The 15,686-nt window shown below is 33.2% G+C and overlaps 1 protein-coding gene and 1 pseudogene across 1 annotated transcript in view; both read right to left on the bottom strand.

The window, feature by feature from the left end:
- Nucleotides 1-15,686, bottom strand: part of DACH1 (dachshund family transcription factor 1) — a 387,153-nt gene that overhangs the window by 323,354 nt on the left and 48,113 nt on the right. The window lies entirely within an intron of this gene.
- On the bottom strand, nt 7,646-7,761 carry LOC112481475 (annotated as a pseudogene).

Consider the following 15,686-nt stretch of genomic DNA (forward strand, 5'->3'; position numbering starts at 1 on the left):
AAAAAAAAAAAAACTTCCAAAGATTTGGAATCCTGAAACCTGTAAACAAAATCTGTGGAGCAGATAAAATTTTAAATGGCACAATGCAATTAAAGCTGAATTCAATTTGAGCACACCCTGTCCATCTGTCAGAGGGAAACAAAAGCCGAGGAGCTCCATTATTGCTGAATCCCTGCTCTTGTTAATTTGCTTGCTGAGAGATTTCAATTTCTAGGAAGTGCACAAATTAGTGTTCAGTCAGGGCTAGATCCTCAGTAAGTATAAGCAGATGGTGGAAATCAGCCCTAATCAAGTGGCCAAAGCCTTTTTTTTCTGTCTGATTAAAGCATTTTAATCCTTTCAGATTGTCTGCTGTTTTAGCAAATATTCGCCATCCTTTATTTTTCTTATATTCCAGGATAGATTTAAATTTAGCCTATGCACATGAGAGGAATAACTTTAGAAACACAGCTATCAGCATCTGAGTTACAAGCAGTGGCCAACTGGATTTGCAAATTCACTTAGTGCTTTTTTTTCTATTATATGTTAAATAATTGTTTGAATCATTATTAATTTATATGCTAATATAAATAAGGCATATTTAATCTCTTCTGGTGGAATTAAATTACTGAAGGAAAGATAAAGAGAAAATTTTTCAGCTTTAAGATTAAAGTTAACAAAAACAGAGGGCAACCAGAAACTGTAACATGTATGTACAAATCTTTCACCAAAGAGAAAGAAAATGATTTTATTCTTGACATTAAAAACAATATGTAAAATGTTAATGAAAGGATATATTTAAATCAAAACAAAAGCTAAAAACGAAAAAGTTTAAGTATTTTGCGAATAATGAAAACATTGATTAGGAACAAAAACTGTATAATTGTTTTTAGAGTGTGAGATATACATACTCAAAATATAAAACTGCTATAATCATCGTAAGTCTGCTAGGAGTTTGTTTATATTAAAAACTCATGTAAATATTTACAAGCCAAAGAATATATGAAACAAAAATATAGAAGATATGCAGAGAACCAGTGTGAACTGTGATTTAATTGCATGTTTAAACAGTTGGCAAAAACAAAGTCCTTCTACCTCCAACATTTATCCAGAGTATATGAAAAATGAACTTTTCTAATACTATGAAAAACACTAGTGATATTAACTTGGGAGTGAAATTTTAAAGTGTATGAGCACATTTAAGAGTAAGTTCTTACATACTGTTTTGAAACTTCTCTTAAACTTAGGCACAGCAATGAGAAATATTTATGCAGGAGGGGAAAAAGAAAAAAAACACGAGTTCAATATCAGAGTATTTTCAAGCAAGCTGAAACTTTGAGTTGAACATTTGTATGATTTCTGATATGATGAATATTTGTACAATTTCTGGTAGTTCTTTGACATCCTGTTTAGCAATTTCATTACACAACAGATTCTTAACAAACACCCTCTCTAACAGTTTGATAAAAATCTACAAGTAAGTGGTCACGTATATCTTTTTTGTTTTAACTAGGATAGTTACTAAAGAATAGGAGTTTTTATTTCTTTATTTGAACACTTTAAAGTTATATTTACAAATTTTAAACTGAATATATACCATATGCCAAATCTGTAAATGGCACCAAGTTCATGCACTTGGCCATAACTGTAAATAGGCAAATTACCAAGTTTAAAAATTGTAACTACCATACATAAAGATAAATGATTCCTTACATATACAATTTGCTCTTATATTTTGAAGTTTCTACTTAAACTACCCTTAAAATTCTGATTCAAAAGTAAATTATCAAAACAAATTCATGGAAATGGCCTTAAAGTTTTCCCACCGTTTATAAAGACAGAATCAGGCTCAAATCAGTTCACAGAAAAACAGAAAAAGTTTGTATTTCCTTTTTATTCCTCTCATCCATTCATTATCTAATAGTGTGATCTAATAGTGAAAAACTGCTCACATCTAACGCCTCCTCTTTAAAACTAGTCTTAAAGAGTTGAATCCTGTTATAGTTTCTTAGACATTTTGTAATTTTCACCTGTTTGTGCCTAGGATTGGTACTTAACGATATACCTCTATAAAGTATAATTTGGTACCAAGCTGAGATTACAGCCTGTGCAGAAAGAAGAGATAGACTTTTATATCCTCATTTATTTTGATATGAGCAAATGTAGGAGAACGCACCCAAGAAATTCAAATCCTCCATGTTCGTTCTTACCACTTCCACCACTCTAATTCTGCCTTCATACCTCTCTTCCGGGCAGTTTCACAACCTCCTATTTGGCCTCCCTACGTCTTTAGAGATTCCGTTCTGTCAACAAAGTAAGAACTTCTTTGCCTACCCTGTTTAGGTTCTTGATGTGATGACCTTAGCCAATATTCAAGGCTGCTCTTTCTTGATCCTTCAGCTAAGTCTTATCACTCACTAGTGACATGATATGCTCTCTACTCTCCAATGCCCTGACTTTGTTCACAAAGTTCCCTCTATCTGGAATGCCATCGTAAATTAGCTCCAACTGGAAAGGTACTACCTAAAGTTTGTCTACAGTTCCACTAATTTCTCAAACTCTGCTCCTCCAACACAAACTAGAATCGGTGTTGTCTCACTTTTTGCTCCAATATCTTCTTGGTTTTCTGGTATATCTAAATAGTTACAACATTCTGACTTGTATTATACCACATTATTTACATACGTATTTATATCTCATTTTCCCTACCGCGTGGGAAGTCTTTTTTGTTGGTTTGTTGGCTGATTTTAAGTTCTTTGGATGAGAGTAAAGTACCTTCCACGTTTAGCAGCTTTACTGCACAATACAGTAGCCACTACCCGCATGTGTCTACCTAAATTAAAACTTATTAAAATGAAATAAATTTAAAAACTCGGTTCCTCAACTGCACTTGACACATTTCTAGTGCTCAATAACCACATATGGCCAGTGGCTACAAATCTGAACAGTGCGGGCACAGAATATTTTCATCACCAGAGGAAGTTCTATCAGACAACACAATTGTAGAGACTCAATAAGAGTTTAATTTAAGTTTATATATAATTATCATCAAAATGCTGTGAGAATATAAAATAAAAAGGGAATCTTGAAAACAACTTTTTTGATTGGAGGATCGGCTGAGGTATACACTCAACTATCTTCTCTGGGAGGTTTTGGTAAGCTCTGAGCACCCAATATTTGTTATTTCCATCATACTAAAAACTATCCCAAGTAGGCCAGGAAAATTTTCTGATACTTCATATATAATTGATAGTGGTTCAGGAAATTTATATGGCAACTGTTTTGCAGAAGCTTTAATTCACTTTTTCAATATTTAAAAAGGCTGCTGTCACGGCTGGTCGGAATAAAATTAAACCCACCAGCTGTGGTTTTTTTTTTTGAGGAAAACACATAACGTTTTATTTCTGCTTTGTCTGTCATCCTTATAAATGTCAGAAATACAGAATTGAAGTGTACTGAATGCCCTGGTTTACCACTACTCTTCTGAAAATGCTTGTTTTTATAATTAGATGTAATTTTTAGTGGGAGATCTTCGTTTCTTTTTATAGTGATAAGAAATGCGTAATTTTTACATTTGCTCAGGAAAAGAAATGTGATAATAAAATAGATTTGAAACTTTGTAATTTTTATGTTCTTTTCTTAATGGGACTTTTGATCAAAGGATGATCAAGGACAATTTTTAAAAGAGATATTTTTTTTAATTCTTTCATTTATTAGAATTTTGAAGCTATTCCAAGAAATGTCATCCTAGATTATTTAAAATTGACCAGGTGTTTAGCCATAAAGGTCAAGAGATTTTTGCTGAGACTTAGTAGTTTTCATGAGACATTCTAGAATCACAGTACTGAATTATAAAGTGTCCTTTTGATCTATGGCATTGATGTTACACACCGGGATAATAGAACTTACTTGTCACAAAATTCGCCTACAGTGTAAGAGAATATAGTCTGACAATTTAATGTTTCCCATTATTTTCAACTAAGAAAAAATGGTTCTATTTTTTTAATGTTTTTGCCTTGTAATCAGTCATCCATTGGTAATTACTCTAAGAATAAAGACTTAGGTACAAAAACTTAGGCATTAACTATTATATATCAGCACTTAATGTCATTCTAATCAAAATAAAATTATTTAAATCTAAGCAGCATTACATATTATGAAGAACTTCCTAATCAGATTTCTCTAAGCATTATCTCACAATGGGGCCAATGATTCTTGGTCTACTTGCTTCCAAATACTTCCTTTACTAATCCATACTGATATCACCCTCCTCCTACTGAGTCTAAAATCTGCACAGAGAGAGTGGTTTATCTGAATTAGATACAAAACGTGGAGTCCTTTCAAAATGTCGTGACCTTCTCATTATCATAGCACAACTAGAAAATTTCTTTCAGCAATTGAGAATGAATCTAAAAATCATCAAGTAGACACAAAGTTATGTTGTAGTATAGGAAAGACAGAGAAAACACCTTCATGGGCTCCCAGGACACAAGGGAAGTAGACAGTGGCAGCACAGCAATGCCAGGGCAGAGTTGTGCAATGAGCTGCGGAAAGGCGCAAGAGAGGGACTTCTGGCACGTGACACCTCTGCCTAAGGCAGTCCCTGCTTTTGCAGGATGGACAAGTTAAATCAGTATCCTTACAGCAGAACATGTAATATTTATGTTAACTTAGCAACTATGTTATGTTAACTTAGAACGGTAGGTTTATATTCAAATACAACAACACAAAACATGCCAATAAAATTATTTGCTAATATATTTATAGTTCAGAACTGTGGCTTCAGTGAGATTAAAATAAATAACGGAACCTCATGTTTGCCAGTTCATTCGCACTTTTAGCACCCTTGTCATTTTATAATGTTCTGCCAGTATTTATCACAGGTTGCAAAAAAGAAAAAAAATTCCTGAATATGTAAAAATAGCAGCTGTTATTTGCCATTAACAATTGGGTGACTTCATAAATCTTTACGAAATCACAGAGAAAACAGAAGCGTGTGCCTTTAAGGTTGATCAAAGTAAATTTTTATTCTGTCTTAATTTACGTTTTTGTTTTAAGCTACTATTCCTTTTGTTTATAAATGTTTTTGGAAATATGAATCTAATCGTTTATCTTTACTCACTATATCACATGGATGCTAAAAGCAACATTTGGTGATTATCTTCTTTAAAATCATCAGATAAAATAAGAATATTTTTAATCCACATCTCAATTTTCACTCTCATCCAAGTAATTTGGCAGTATCTCTCAGTTCAAATCTCAACCATTTCTCAAATATATAGTGTTTTCTACGTCTCAACTGACGCTGCCTGGGTAAACTAAGCCTAAAAGGTCCACATAATTTCTAACCCTGATGGTCTCTGTTGTCTCCTGAATTCTTTCCTGGTATGATATCATCCCCATCAAATAATGTTACCAGAGTAATTTATTTAGTCTAAAAATAACTCTGATTGGACATATTCCTGCTTAATAGCATGACACATAGACTTTTCATGATCTGACCATTTCCTTGTCTCTGATATCACCTCTAACCTAGGACCCATGGGCCCACCACAACAATCTATGACAAGCAGAGCTTAAATTGTTTTCTCTTATATCTCTAAACTCTTGAAATGTGTTTCTCACTGCTTTACACAGATATCTCATATTTTTTCAGGAATTAATTTTAATTCTATTTCATTTTTGTAATCCCTAGTTAATGTGCTGCTTCTAAAAAGTCTCCAGGAGATTTTTGTTGTTGTTATTATACCACAAACCTATTTCTGTAACCTCAACTTTCATTATTGACCAGAATTATCCATCTTATGGTTTCCCTTGATCTAATTAAACGTCCGTCTGCAAAATTTCTACTATACTTTTGCTATGGTCAAAGCTCTAAACAAATTTTCCAGTAGTTTGCAAAGAATTTTCATTATTTTTATAAACATAGAAGTAATCAAAAGAGAAATATAAGCAGCTTTGGAGGCACTAATGTAATCTCTCTGAATCCTTCATATAGGTGATTTTAATATAACATCATAAGATATACAATATCCTGTTTCCTATTCTGTCAAGGTCATTTGGCCAATGATTTCAAAGGAGTCGTTCTAGAGCAATTTGACATCTTGCTTCTATGTCTTAAGCGAGGTTTAGTCAATACAGTAGAAAGAATCATTAGTTATTCAAGGTAAAACTTTCAAAAAAGGCAACTAAGATGCTTTGACCTTCTCTGAATCAGGAAATGCTCTGTGCATCTTTATGCTCTTTTAAATATAATTTGTCTAAACTGTCTAAAGTAAATCAAAAACTATCACTCAACCCTCTTAGTAAAAAGGGTAAATTTTAATTGCAGAACTTAAAACCTCACAATTAAAAGCTGCACTGCTACTTAAAACCAGCACAAACATAGGAATGAAAGCTGATGCATACAAATTAGATTTCTTAACATATTTGTAATTCTGAAGGATACTAGAAAGCACAGATCATTTATGTGCTTTAATATTTTCATGAAGGAGAAATAAAGTGAATGACTGTTATGCTTTTATAAAGTTTTGTCATTTACATTCCTAATAATAACTGTATGACTATCGAAACTTCTGTCAGATGAGATATTAATAACACACCTCAAAAAGAAAACAAATACATAAAAAGGAAAAAAATTCTTTGTCTTGAAAAATGTATTTAGAACCTTATTAATATGTGTACTTTTAAAATTTAATTTTAAGTGATACCAGCAATTAATAAAACTTTTAAAAAGTCTATCAAATACATAAGAAAAATAATGTGAAATGGAGAAAAATGAATATTACTGCTAAACATATAGTAACATCAATCTCCTATTCCTTCCAAAGATGTGTTGTCTTCTATATGAGACATAACCTTTTTAATAACAATTTTATAACAAAACATATGTGCTCAAATTACATAATTCTTCATTATCAGCAAACTACTGGGACATGTAAATATAGCAATACAACATAGAGAGAATATATGGAGATATTATAATTAAATATTAACTAGCATGCAGATCCCAATGTTAAAAGAGGCTAAAAAGGAAAAGACACAGATTACTCACTCACTTCTTGAATTCTCAGCCCCTTGAGTACAGAATTCTCAGAGAAACAGGCTGAGGAAGGAGTAAGAAGGATTAAGTATTTTTTTAGTATTCAAGGAGGCCATGGTACAGAATATTGTGTGTGTGTGTGTGTGTGTGTGTGTGTGTGTGTGTGTGTGTTGGGGTGGAGGTATAAAGAGAGACTAGAGTAATTATTACTACAAGAAAAATAACACAAGAGAAGTGTTGAAAGGGGAAGCTGATATAAAGACCAACTTTGCCAATTTCACAATTTTGCAGAGGTTAACAATAGTTAATATAATAACAACCAACACTGTGAGCAGACTCTCCTTTTTGTTATAAAGTGTCCTGTGATAGAAAGGACACCAATTAAATGCCAAGGACTGTACAAAATGCTTTGGATATGTTATTTAATATTCTCAAAAACATTATCATTTAGAAAGAATTAATCAATTTACAGATGAAAGAAAGGTTAAATGGCATAGAAGAGACCAAGATTTGAATTCAGATTCATTTAATGCCCAAATCAGTGTCCTTTCTATCACAGGACACTTTATAACAAAAAGGAGAGTCTGTTCAAGAGAATACTTTTTTTTTTTTAATTATTATTTATGCCTACAGCACCTGGTCTTCCTAGGTGGTCTCCCATCCAAGTACTAACCAGGCCTGACCCTCCTTAGCTTCCGAGGTCAGACATCAGGCTTGTTTAGGGTGGCATGGCCGTAGACCATGGACCACAGCTCCACTGGGGCATGAACCCAGGAACTTCTGTGTGTAAAACAGACATGCAAGCCGTTACACTATGCGGCCACATCCGTGATAGAATACTTTTTATCATATGTAATTACCAATGTATAAACTTTAACAAGAACAATGTAATTTAGTGGAAGAGTGAGCACCTACAATCACTGGATTTATGAGAAATTTTGTTTAATATGGATTGTTTATGAAAGAGGTTCATTTCCCAAGAATTCATTTAATTAAGGTGTAAGTTGTAACAGTACTGGCAGGAACTCAGGTGACTTTTGAAATTCTGAATAGAAAAAGAAAATACTATGAATTTGCCTGTAGAAATGGTAGAGAAAAGATAAATTAATTGCTCTAATCTTTAACACAAACATAACTAAAAGCTTGTTTGGTTTCAACTTCATTATTTTTAACAAAATTCACTACATTACAGTTACTTCTGGAGTACAAAGTACCATAAATAATTTAAATTAAACTACACTTGTCAAAATAAATGAACAAGTAGGTTTTATGAAGCAGTACATTTTATGATGGTCTTGATTCTTTAATTTGTGTGTTTGCTTAGTTGCTACCTCTCAAAATACTACAATCTGCAAAGACTCTTGTACTCATTAATATAAATTACAAACATCCCTGCTCAACAGGGAAATCAGTATAGAGAAGGATTCTACTGAACCAAGAAGCTTTTTCAATAATATCCTGTGAATATTTTGTAAATATTGGTTTGAAGGAAGTAGAAATAGTTCACCTCCCTTCTATACTAACTCACCAATTATTCTTATCCTTATACCTGTACAGGGATGTATCTAACTATATGTACCTATACATGCATCTCTATATCTAGTTCTATATCTACATCTATATCTACACCTAACTGTAAAAATTTCCACAGGGATGTATATTCACTAACTATTCTTATCTAAGCTATCTGGTTATATTTGTTAAGTTAAGAAGTTTCTTATTAATTTATTAATTTCACCCTACTATAATTAGTATATCAAAATTTACATTAAGTTACATTTACATATATACTGTATATGTAATATATACTGTATATATATATACAGTATATATATGTGTGTGTGTGTGTGTGTGTGTGTGTGTAAAGCATTTTCTTCGAGACTGGCATGAGAGCTCTCCAACAAGATCTAGGCAGAATTATCATAAGGAAAAACGAAATAATTATAAATAGTTATTTGAAATAATAAAGTGCATAACAATACTGTACCAAAGAAGCCTATAATAGAAAAGCTTCATATGTCTGTTATCTGTTACAGATTAAATGACAAGTTCCTATGAAATAAAATATTTCTTAAAATTAGCACGATTTCCAAATACTAGATAGGTAGGATCCATCTATGTTTTTCCCATTACAGTTTATAGACTAACAGAAAATAAAGTTCTCAGAGAGCTGCATTACCTCCACAAACCACTAGTCTACCATTTAATTACTGAATCTCTGAAAGCAACTAAATCAACACAAAGAAACCATCGAGAAACTCTTGAAACATTTTTCAAGTATACTAAGATTGGAGGTTTATCAAGCCAGCTGTATCCTCCTTATGCTATCCCTTTGCTATTTTACCTGCCATCTTGCTGCAGAGAGCAAGAGGCAATTGAAATTTCCCTTGGCATAAATCTCTGAACCTCAGTTTCTACTTCAATAAAATAAGGTGATAATATCTTTGTGTGAAGATCTAATAAGTTAGTATTTCTTAAAAATAGTTTGGGAAACTGGATGTCTCTATATAAGGTGTTAAAAGGCATTTACAAACGGATTCTTCTATTACAAATTGATCTTAAGTGTTAATAAATTAAAGCAGAATGAACAGCTTTTCCCTTAATCTCTCCTTATTTTCTACAAGTTGACACACTTTTTTCCTTTCATGTATTTGAAATCTTTCAAAAACTGACTCACAAATTAAATTGCCCTACAATTGCTTAAAACTGTGCTCCCAGTACTATGTTCAAGGATAATGCGGCCTTCCACATATTTTATTTTTGCTCTGGATTTATGATTTATTGATAGATTTTATAATGGATTAGACTCAAGGAATATGTATTTAAATATTAGGTATAGTGTTCTAATTTTGTGTTCACTATAATAAAAAAAATTGTGTTTTCACTCTTAAGGATATAAATTGAACTCTTAAAGAATATATCAGTATAGTACATTTTGATGTTAAATTTTCAGGTCTATTTGTTGTCTTCCTTAAAATTCCTAGTGCTATAGCATAATTTTGCACATGTACTGCTGTTTTGATTCTATTTAATCATCTTATATTCTTAAAAGAAGTGTATTCTTCTTATCTTGATAAGTTTCTTGATCAAGGACATTACCTTCATTCCGAAATTCTGTGCTGTGATCTGTGGTAAAGGACTAGTAATGGTAGCTAGAGGGCATCACAACGGTGTGATCACACACATAAATTAAAATAAATTAGGTAACAGTTCCCTGAAGTCCATTTCCAACTGACTCAAGCATTTAATATGTGTCTCCTATAAATGTGCGTTTTATATATTATTATATCCTAACCAATCAAATATATGCTACCACTTAACTTGGGATTTCTCTTAGCAAGAAAAGTCTGAAGTCGTGGGCCATACAAAAAAGAAAACATCCCCAAAATGCTTATTCCCACCATCATGACAATATGTATAACTCAGAGATTTACATCACCTAAACTTCCACTGGGTTATTACCCAATCATTTCACACTTTGGTGCTTGAATCACAATTCCACTTAACTGCTAAATAACAGCACCTTCGAGCCGCCTCAAGTTGCTTGATCTGTCCCAGGCCCATTTCTTTGTTAGATCTGAAAACTCACAGTTATTCTTCCACATGACTACTGCCCAAGTAAAACTTTTTCCTATAGGTTTTACACTTGGCTTCTACTAAAATGTTGTTTCATATGCCTACTTCCTTAAACACATTGAGAATTTTCCAATAAAGATAATTAACTTCATCCATTAAAAAATATTTATTGTTCCTTACTATGTTCTAAGCACTGCACTCAGTCATCACTTGCATGCCAGTTCTAAGTAATGAATTTTATTATTTTTTTCTTTCACAGAGAAGGAAAGACTGAATTGAAAGTCATTTAAGTTTACTAAGTTAGTAAATGACTAGCATTTATAGAGCACCTACCAAAGGTAAGACATTTTATTCACAATCGTTATGTCATTTAATATCATGTAATCCTTCAAAGGAGGTATCAGTGTATACCTAAGATAAGGAAACAGCAGACTCTATGAGCTGAGTTACTTACCTAAGGTCTTATCATATGATCAAGCTAGTTATCAACCTTTGTGTGTCAGACCCAAGAGTTCACACTCAAGTCGTATAATTCCCCTGACATCCAGACCCATGTTCTCATTTCTACCCACATATCTTCTCATTTCTTCACTAATGAAGTTTCCTTTCTTCATTTGAAAAAATTCATCCCTCCTTCAACTCGAAGTTAGTACAACTAGGAAAGGAAAGTTAATTTAACCATACTATGGAGCAAGTTTAAGAGCAAAACTGATGTGACTAGTTCTCGTCCAAGTTATCGGACACACTAGTGATGTGCCAGAATATTCAGGTCGGCTGAAATATACAACAATCAAAAGTACAAGTTCCCTGAGGCACATCATAGCAATATTTAAATAGATAGCCCTTTTCTAACATAATGTAAAATAACATGCGAATTTATAATTTTTGAAGTTAGAAGAAACGTAAGAGATTATCTAGTCCAGTGATTTCATTTTATAGATCAAGGAACATGAAGCCTAAATAGACAAGGATATTTGTCCAAAGTGATATGACAAGTTGGGGGCAAAATGAAGGCTTGAAGTCAGACTTTACGGCCATAGCCAGGAGCTCTCTAGACTGTGCCAGTTGTATTCTTGTAATAATTTTTTGAGAGCAAAGGATAAAATTAATGCAAATGGTAAAATAAATGGATTATAATTTTGTCAATGAATGAACTGACTGTAGCCTTATTTGCTAGCAGAATATAAACTAGATGAACTGAATATAAATCTAAAACGTACCCATTAGTCAATTTCTAGAAACTAGCAAGTCTAGTTTCTCCAACTTGGCAGAAAAAAAAAGACCTTTAGTGAACGAAATTTTCCGATTGTTGCCATAACTTTGTACAAGCTTATAAACTATACATCTTCTTAGCAAAGCTACATAGCCAACCCAAACTGTAGGAATTAAATAAGTATAAATTGTTCACATCAAGTCACATATTATATTTTGCTACATTGTTATGTTATAAAATATATTAATTTTTCCTTCACTTAATTCATTAAACTACACTGCATATATGAACACAGGATTGATATAATGAAAGGATATTTGAGAGTAAGAAATGAAATATCTTACAAAACACTTTTAAACAAAATTCTATTAATAACAATGGTAAAAGCTGGCATCAAATAAGTTGCATATAACTCAATACAAGTAAAATTTTAAAACATTAAAGGACTGAAATTAGATTGTAATGGACTCTTTGGATTAAATCAATGCAATTAAGAATATGATGAAGTATCCAGTTATCTGTGTTCTGAGCCTTTGAAAAGTGGAAATATTAATGTAACTGTACAAGAAATTAGTGCTGAGTAGATTAATTGCCATAGCAATTGTCGTATTATAAATATGGTATTTGTGACAATTATGCATCATTATAATGCATAGGTTGTCACATTACTTGAACAAATCTTTAGATAGTTCATTAAGTATTTCTTTATTTCCAGCATTATTACAAATTTAGAACATTTTAGAGGATAAATGTGAAATTCTGTGCTAACATAGCATATGTCCTTAAAAGTTTACCAGCACTTTAGCTAATAAGTTGAGAGAAATTAAGCAGTAAAAATGCAACCTGAGGAAACCTCAACAGGAATGTAAACTAAACGGGTGGGGAGTTCTGTAGGTGTCAATCAAGAACAAAATGCAACTGTCAAGCTTGCTTTGCTAACAAACTGTCACATCAACAATATGGAGTTAATGACTACAAATTAACTGTATACCAGATGCTTGACACTTTGTTATGACACTTAGCAAGCTAGTTGACATTTGGGGATCAAAGCTTCTTTAATTACACTTTGTATAACATGTGCAACCTTTATGCTAATGTCCAAATATTCCTTGGAGCAAGACTGTCCAAGTAAAAGCAGCTACAGACTGTTTTCTAGGTGTGGGTTTGGAAGTATTCATGTAGTTCTAAAAAAAAAGTGGGTGGGGTGGGGGTGTGAATCGCTGAGCGAGAGCCAGACTTCGATGAGCAATGTTATTCGGTACAACCACTGACTAAAATAACACTGTTTCTTAACTTGGTGAACTGGTGAAGCACTTTTTCTCACATATAGACACAGTCTGTGAAATAACACATTTTCAAACAAGGTGGTAATAGCCATTTATAAAAGAAAAGACAACTAGGCATATCAGATTTTAAAATAACTGAAAAAGGTATTAAGGACTGTGAGTGATAAAAAAAAAAAACTAACTGCCTTCGGAACACTGATTTGAGTGGTTTTTTAAGTCTTTTTTAGTAAAATGGTTTGACATTTTCCCAAGTGAATATAACCCAATAAATGATATAAGCAAAATTTCATACCACAGGTATAATACTGAATACTAAACATTCATGAATAACCACGAATTATAGGTTATATCAATGCAAGAAAAGGTTAACATTTTTATCAGATTTTAAAATAAACTCAGATTAACCAAAAAAAAAATATTGTCATAAAATTAACAAAACTTAGAAAGTAGTTAGTAAATCAAGAAGGAAAATATGTGTATAAAAATATCTACATGTCTAAATTAATGTTAATGCTATAATAACAACATGAACACTTGCAAGGCTTCCTTTGGAAAAGACACTATCTTTGTACAATGAATCAAAACCGTTAACTAATACTGTTATAAGATTCAGTGGCATTTGACCCTCCATCCCACTTTTGCCTCAGTTGTACTTCTGGGGGAAAAGCAAGTTAGTAATATATGAGGAAAACACGTAATGCTAAAATTGGAAAGAACACCGAAGTCAATTAGTCCAACCCTTTCAATCTATAGACAGGACAAACCATGGCCCAGATATGTAGAACTGTCCAAGTGATGGTATTGTGGACAGATTCTATACTAGGTCCCAGTATATTGCAAACTGGGGAAGGATGCTGTTTCCAGGACAACACTGGCTCTCTTTGCCACTGATACAATTCCAACACACGGATACGTCTAAAAGGTAATGTAATTCTGTCAGTTAGAGAGCCAGTTATTGAATGCTTATTGAGCTCTTGTAAAATGGCGAACATCCCTCTAGGAGCTAGTGATAACACTGGACACTATACCAACCACTAATGACGGAAGTCACTACTGAGCACTTGAAATGTGGTTAGCCTGCACTGACATATGCTATAAATTCAAAATATACACCTGATTTCAAAAACTGTGTATAAAGACAATGTAAAATATCATAACTTTTGTATGTGTACTATATGTTGAAATAATATTTTGGATATATTAACAAAATGACATATATTATTATAATTAATTATACCTGTTTTTTACCTTTTTAAAAGATATAACTATAAGAAATTTTAAATTACATTTGTTGTTCACATTATATTTCTATTGGACAATGATAAACTACTCCAAGAGAGTCCTCCCCTCAAGGAGCTAGAAAGTTTGGAGATAAGAAACAAGTAAATAAAATAAACACATGCTACAAGAAAGATGAAATAGGGTGGACTGACAGGGAGCATCTGGGTACGGGTGGGTTTTAACCAGGGTTGTCTGTGAAGGTCACTCTGAGAGGGGAGACTATCAAGTAGAGACTTAAATAATGAAACAGACACTGACAGGACTGAACTTATGAATACAAGTTCAGAGAGATGGTTATTGTGGATGTATCTAGATTGTAGGTGACACTGGGGAAGGTGATAAGAGACATGTCTGCCTGAGTGCAGTGTCTGAAAGTCCCAGAAAGAAATGGGAATTTTGATTGTAGTGAGAAGTCACTGCAGACTTTGAACTGTCACCATCTGCAGGCTATGACCCTCAGCAATCTACCACCATTTCTCACCTCTTCTGGGATCACCACTTCCCATTTGGTTAGCCTGTACCCACTCTTGCACAGCCACAGCCCAATCTCCAGGTTAGGCATCACTATTAACTAATATTCACTACTGAATTTTCAAATGTAATATTTTTGTACTTCCATTCGCAAAAAATTCAAAGTAAATTAATTTAGTAGTTGAAAACAGATTATCCTTTGTGGTTTGGACGATAAAGAAACCTACTTTGGAATTAGATGCCATCCTGTCTCTTTTAACTTATACTAACCTCTGAAAGCATATTTTTATTGTAGGTTCTCATTCTAGCTTTCTAAATACATCTCCAATTGTGAAACTTCCAAGAAAAAAGCTGCATCCATCAGGGTCTTAGCACAGAATATGGTCTACTCAAATGCTATGGTGTAGGAAGTATTTTCAAAAGCATCAGCAGAGTTGAAGTAAACCAATAAGGGAGAGTGTAGTACCCTGGGACTGTCCGGTATGGGAATCCTAAAGGGCAAGGAGGCAGAACACTTACTGCAATCAGGAAGTCGCTGAAGCTATGGAATAGGGTTGCCCTATAAGAACTGTGGATTTTGGAGGAGGGATTTAGCCACTCTTCATTGAGGCAGCGGGAAGGAAGGAAGGGAAATAAATGCCCTGAGCCTACTCTCTGCTCCTGAGATCCAGCTGGCATTTTCTATGGGTGAACAGATCTAGAAGCCAGAGGGTAAGAGAGGCCAATAAGATAGTCCATAAAAATCTGGCTTCAAGAGCACAAAGCCAAGTGGCAAAGGATGTAGTGTGGAACTGGAGGGCACATGGAAAACATCCAGCACAGAACTAAACAGAGCGTC

This window comes from Pteropus alecto, unplaced genomic scaffold (genome assembly GCF_000325575.1).
Source record: "Pteropus alecto unplaced genomic scaffold, ASM32557v1 scaffold72, whole genome shotgun sequence".
Classification (NCBI taxonomy): Eukaryota; Metazoa; Chordata; class Mammalia; order Chiroptera; family Pteropodidae; genus Pteropus; species Pteropus alecto.